This window comes from Myotis nattereri, assembly GCF_964212035.1.
Source record: "Myotis nattereri genome assembly, chromosome: 14".
NCBI classification, from domain to species: domain Eukaryota; kingdom Metazoa; phylum Chordata; class Mammalia; order Chiroptera; family Vespertilionidae; genus Myotis; species Myotis nattereri.
In genome coordinates, this window is record NC_138089.1 from 46,626,221 (window position 1) to 46,632,861 (window position 6,641).

The 6,641-nt window shown below is 44.6% G+C and overlaps 1 long non-coding RNA gene across 1 annotated transcript; it reads left to right on the forward strand.

The window, feature by feature from the left end:
* Positions 1-560: 560 nt before the first annotated feature.
* On the forward strand, positions 561-2,173 carry LOC308529613. The gene is made up of 3 exons (XR_013996781.1): positions 561-769; positions 913-1,052; positions 1,159-2,173. It is a non-coding gene; the product is annotated as an uncharacterized lncRNA (long non-coding RNA).
* The last annotated feature ends 4,468 nt before the right edge of the window (positions 2,174-6,641 follow it).

Below are 6,641 nucleotides of genomic sequence, written 5' to 3' on the forward strand. Positions count from 1 at the left end.
ACACCACTAGTAACTGGCTTTGTTAGGATCAGTTCTCTTGAATGCCTTTCTCTCTCTGTCTCTCTTGGTAACACTCCTATTTCTCTGATTCTCAGTCTGTGTTCTTCACTGGTGCGCTACCCACCCTGTGTTCTGGGGAGTCAGGATCTATAAAAGACGAAGGGGTAGCCCTGGGTTTTCCATGAGTTTTGGGAAAGAAGGGTCTCAGGTGGAGCCAGGTGTCTGTCGTGTTCCATTTCTGGAGCTCTTGTGCCCCAGGCAGCCTGCCTGGGACACACACTTTCTTCAGGATCCAAATGATGCTTTAGAGTCAACAAGCGATGCTAGATTGACCCCCAAGGGCATGGATCCTGGGCCTGGAGGAATCTTCTTAGAGATTTGTCACTTGGTGAGAAGTTGAGAGTTTGAAGTTGAAGATTGGAATCACTGAAGAGATGACCAGGTGGTTGTTGATATCCCTCCTACCCCAGCCCCTTGCCCATCCCTTGGCCACCACCCCAGGGCAAAAGAAGGAGGACCTCCTGCTAATTTTCAACTGCATTTTGCTCTCTGTTATGTAGTATTTCAGTGACAAGATCCACTGAGGAGAGTTGGGGCAAGGCTGGCTGAGGTTCTCAAGGAGCTGTTTTGAGTTCAGGTGCCCACATGGCAATGGAATGATGCCTCCTGACCATTCAGACCTTTGAGACCTCTGGGCGGTCTTAGAAATCACCTCAAGCCTCCCAACGAGGATCCGACCACCTGGGGGACTTCCAGGGAAAGGTAGCAGGTAGAGTATCCTTTCTGGATTTTATTCTCTCTCGTCCTCCCACCCCTCCTATCCACGTCTCTCTTGCTCTATCGTGTCTCTTTCTCCTCAAGATTCCATAGACCAGTGATGCAGGGGTATTTATTTTATGTTCTTGTCAACAGACATATCATGGACTGAAAGGTGATGGGTACCCCAAAGAGCTCACTACAAGACCGCAAAGATTCCAAGCCACCGGCTGCTGCAACATATAAAGACACCAGTCTGGAGAGGCAGCAGGAAGCAAGAAGCAAGCTTGGAGGAGGTGAGGAAACATCACTCTTTCCTCTGCCCTTGACTCCATCGACCTTTAGCTGTCAGATGGTTTGGGCCCAGGACTGATGGGCTTTCTCCTGTGTGTCCTTTCACAGGCTCTGTTGTTGTTATTGTTGTTGTTTTTGGCCAGAGGACAGACCACCTTCTCAGGTGTCCTGGGGAACTGCTGAAGGACAGTGAGGAAGATGCTGCTGGTCCCCAGGACAGAAACACAGCAGCTGGAAGCAAGAGGCACCTAGAGTGGGACTCAAGCCCTTCAGACGGAGCTGTCTGAGCTGTGGTGCCCAATTGGACTGTTTTTGCTTTGCCATCATTTGCATAACACACAGTTCTGGATGTTTTCCATTGGTTGGCTTTCTTTCTTCTTTTTTTCCCTCCTGTCCTTTCTTTTTCTCCTCTTGGCCCTGGGAATTGTAAGAAAAGAATTGCTTTAGAAAGTATAATTCTGTTGGTGACATTAGCCTTGTTTTATGAACAAATTCTGTCACTGGGGATTTTCTGCATTGCAGTCCCAGGTTACCTAGTAAATGGGGCTGCGTGGTTTGATTTGTGTAGTACTGATCCTTAGATTAAAAATACATTTTCTTTCTGGCTTGCTTTTTTTTTTTTTTTTTTTTTTAGTTTGGATTCAGGTAATGTCCTGAATCACATTTGCTTAGCTACTGAAGCGATCTCATTGTGGTATCGCTTGGATTTGAAATATAATCAAACATATATTATACCAGGGGCGCCTGCACACTGTTTGATATATATGTTACACTGCAAAGAAACACAAACCTAATAGGTTGAAATTTAATTCCTGTCTGATCCTGCAGCTGGAACGGGGGAGAAATTATACACATCAAAAATGGCTTCAAATACCCTGAATGTAAGCTAACCAACAGTAAGTGGCTGGTTTCCAAATGCCCTTTTCTAAGGCAAAGCAGAAACTGCAGATCCGCGGACCTCGCCACCAGGGTTGCTCGGGTCTGTCCGGGGGCCTGCCCATTGCGGAGGGATTAGGAACAAGGCATGCCTCTCTGTCTTTTACGGAAACTGTGGCATTTCTGACCTACGTTCTGTAACTGTGCCTGCCTTGCAATAAAACACCTTAAGTTGACTCAGCAACAAGGTCTCTGTCCATTTCCTGCAATCCGGTGTCCTTCCTCAGTGGCTTTGTAAGAAAGTCCAGGGCAGACCGACGAGTGGTTGACTTGCCAAAGATCTCAGCTGGGTGCCACCAGAGGTGTCGCTGGAGCGCTCAGGTGTCTGCACGTGGGACAGTGTGTGTGGTCAACTTATCTACTCTGCATATCGTAGTCAACGCCAGGAATCTCTAGTCACACATAACCCTGTTAGGCCGAGTTGCTACCCTCTGTCACCATTCTCTAATTCTGCAGTCCCCACCCATTTCTCGGAGACTCTAGGACAAGCCACAAGCTCTCTGCACCTCAGTGCCCACCTATATAAGATGGGGCCAATGACACTTGCTATAGTTACGGTGATAGGAGCCTGCACAAGGACATCACATGGATGGTACATTATATAAACACACTGGATATGGCAGCACTCAATAAATGCTGTTTATTGTATTAATAAATGATGAAAAGGACACTTGAATTCCATAAAGTTGGGCTTTGGTTGAAAACACTTGAGTAATCTCTGAATAGCTTCTTAGGCCTGCTTGTATAAAGCCATTCAAAAACAAGGTGAAGATTCATGGGACATAAGGCAGGAGAAGAGAATCTGCCATTCCATACCTTGTGTATGTAGCTCAATACCGTCCTTCCCCCTTCTGTGGCATCGGGCAGGTGTTTTATCTCCTTCGCAGAGATGACACCATTGCTTTAGAGCGGGGAAATGTACCACGCCCATGGATGTGGGAGATGTCATCTTCACCCCCCTGTTTGCAGCATTGGGTCTATGCTGTTAAAGGGCAGGTGAGTCTCAGTTCTGACAAAGAGGTCTCATTCACTGTGGGGAAGAATTAGACCCATCTCGGGCCTCAGACTGCATTTGCCATTTTACTAGCAAGCACTTTTGAGAAGACCCCAGCACGCTCCACCACCTCACCTGAGATTTCAGGATAAACACAATGTGAAACAAAGACAAGAGCTAGGGCATTCTGGGTGGCTTCTGAAGGAGTTGTTCTCTGGTTGCCATGGATGGATTATAGTCCCACAGATATGAATCCTGGACTTCAGGCCATGCAGAGTAGAAATATTTTCTACTTTCTACCTTGAAGTCATTAAAATGATAATAATAACACAATAGCAATGGACAGTTTTTAAGTACTTAGCAGATGCTGACCACTGGGCAAAGTATTTTATGAGCACTGGCTCATTTAACTGTTGCAATAACCGGTTGAGATAGGTACTCTTAACTCCCATTTTCAGGGTGAGAAACCAAGGCGTGAAATCACTAGATGACTGGGCCAGGCCACTCCAGTTGGCGAGTCATAGCTGGGATGCACTGGGCTTCCCTGACTCCATTGCACTCAGCTGCTTCCTCACAGTCCTTGTCTGCTTTCCCGGCTCCTGACCTTGAACCTCACCTTTGGAAATTACTTACATCTTGGGACTATTAATTATCATCCTCTCCTGCTGGATTCTCGCAATTATTGTCTAAGCGCTTGGCAAATGTACTCCAACTAGCTGCAAATCAATATGAAAAGTAAAGGTTTTAATTTAAACAATGAGCATTTTTTAAAATGTAAAATAAAAAATATATTCTTCCAAAATGGGTCCAGGTTCAGCCTTCCTTATGCTGAATTCTACTTTCACATTCTGAGGTTCCAGTGCACCATACCCAGGGGGAGTCCTCACAGGATGTGAATGTTGAGCCCAGGAGCTATCTCAAGAGTAAACGAGAGAGCACTGACTAAAGGCAAAATAGTCTTAAATTCTTGAGCAAAATGATGCTGACTCTAACTTTAGCTCCTAAAACCTGTTTTCAAAAGCATCACTCATGTTGGAGGAAAAGAACCTCTTCCCACTTCCCACCAACAGCTTATCCAGAAGGGGGTATGATTGTGTATTTGTCTGAAGGACCCCAGGAGTTTAAAGCAGCTACATGTTTGTAGACAGAATGTACCAGACACAGTTGGTGCCTTGTCCGTATTTCTGAGGGCTTTCTCTGCTGGGGGCGCCTGTGTGCATCCCAGGTCAGACGTGCTGGGGCTTTTATTCCCCTCCTCACAGAGACTAACCCTCACCCAAGACTGGAGAAAGTTGGTATATGAGTGCCCCCACCTCCTCACCCTTTGGGGGGACCCAGTGAGGCGTGCCCTACAGTGGTTCTGAGTTCCCCAGGGAGGTGACATGCCAGTGGCCCATGGTGGGAACTAGTTTGTTAACCCATTTAAAAATACATATATTTTTCTTGATTTTAGAGATGAAAGGAGCCAGAGAGAGAGAGAGAGAGAGAGAGAAACATCAACGAGAGAGAATCATTGATTGGCTGCCTCTAAGGTTTGAGCCTGCTCTAGGCATGTGCCCTGACTGGGAATTGTACCGTGACCTCCTGGTTACAGGTCTACACTCAACCACTGAGCCATGCCAGTCAGGTTTAACCCATGTTTGTCTGCTGTCTTTCCTTCCTTGTCTCACACCCACATCTCACCAGTAAGTAGTTAATTTGCATACAAATGCCTGTGTGAGGGTGTGCTTTTGGGGGGAGCCCGAGTGCATGAACAAGTCTGGTGCCGGTCAGTTATCTATAATAATAAAAGTGTAACATGCTAATTAGACCAGACGTCTTTCCGGATGAAGCCGAGGCGGTGGGGGCCAAGGCAGAGGCAGCCACTGTGGCGGGGGCTGAGGCAAAGATGGCGGCAGGGGCTGAGGCAGCTGCTGCCACGGCAGTGGCCAAGCGCCTTGAACAAATTTCGTGCATCAGGCCTCTAGTAGAAATAATAATGTCCCAGAGAAAATACAGCAGCATCATTCGGGGCTAAGCCCTTTCCCACCTCATTCTTCTGCTGGAACCTCTGCTATGTTAGCGACTGGAAATGAGACCTTCTAAACCTGAGGCCCACATGCCAGAGAACAACTTCCTACCTGTGAAATAGGCACCTCCACACGTTCTGAGATATTTTGCCTTTAAATGAAAGACTCCACAAACATATGAGACCCGGGCCAGAATCACCTGATGGCAAATCAAATTACAATTCAGTGGGTAGAACAAGTAATTAAATAGAAGGGGGTAATGGGAAAAGGAGAGAGTCACAATCCTCAAGCCCACTTTCACCTCTCAAGGACTCCTATTTGCCTTTGAATAACTTCTGCTTCAATTAACATTGATTGAGCCTGCCTAGAGTGCCTGGCTCTTGTCAAATTCCATTACCAGAGGCTCTAAGACACTCCCCGCGAGCCTTTGTTGTATGGGGACATTTCGGTAGGAGTATTGGATATTGTGTGGAGTAGCTAAGACATCGATCAGGACTGTTATACTGGAGGCTTGCTTTTTCTGGCAGGGCAGTTTTGTATACAAGATTTCATCTTTGAAATTCTCTAAGTTCAAGTTATGATGCTCTAAAAACGCATGTCAGATGGACCCACTACTGCTTTTAAAAATAAATGTTGAACGTGTCAACCCTGTAAAGTGAGAAAATGTGCCCTAATCTTTGTTTAGAGACATTAAACACCTAATTTATTTTTATTGTAGCTGGGAGGAGGACACACAAAGAAACATATTTCTTTTATGGGCTTCTCTGTAAGGACTTTGATGTTTATGTTATCAGAGATGGGAAAATGAAATTATAGTGTGTGTCAGAGTCTGTCTTATCTCCTTTCTCAGTCTTTGCTGAGGTCTTGGAGGGTGGGGCTATCCATATTTTATGAAAAATGAGGGTAAGATTCCTTTTAGGAAAAGAAGCAGAGAATAACATTGTTCTTAGGATCTTAAATGACCAAGGACATTTTATACAGGGAAAAACACTTGCTACCTTTTCATGCCCACATTTTAAATCACATTAATTATTATTTTGTTCACTAAACATTAAAATGCTACCTCTGCCACTAATAAAACATACTTTATGAATCAAATCATCTTAAATATTTAAATCTGATTGCAAATTCAAGTAGACAAATTCTCTTAAGTATTTCAATAAAATCTACGCCAATTTCATTTAAAAGCTTCACAAATTTTGAAAGCAGGTTGTATGCACATGCCTGCATGCACACACACTCACACAAGTAATTACAATGTAATTCAAAATGTATTATACCTACATTTAACTGATTCAGAATTATTTATGCTATGGGTTTGATTTATATCTTTATTATTTATAAATTTGTTTTATCACTTCCTTTTTTTTTATAACCCTCAGTGTTTACACTTTCCTAGAGTTACAGTCATCTTGCTAGACTCAAAAGGAAAAGAATGACATCTCAGAGCAGCTGAGTTTACAGATCTGGGGTTATCTGCCACTTGATTTTTGCTTGGCATTCTGGATCTTAGTGGATCTTTGCAACGGGGATGCAGCCCTGGACTGATGTTTACTGGCCTGAATTTTTCTTAAGAGTCAAGGTTCAGTTGCTATGTCAATGAATTGTTGGGAGCACTTGCCTAATACTAGCTACATGGAGCACGCCTGAGA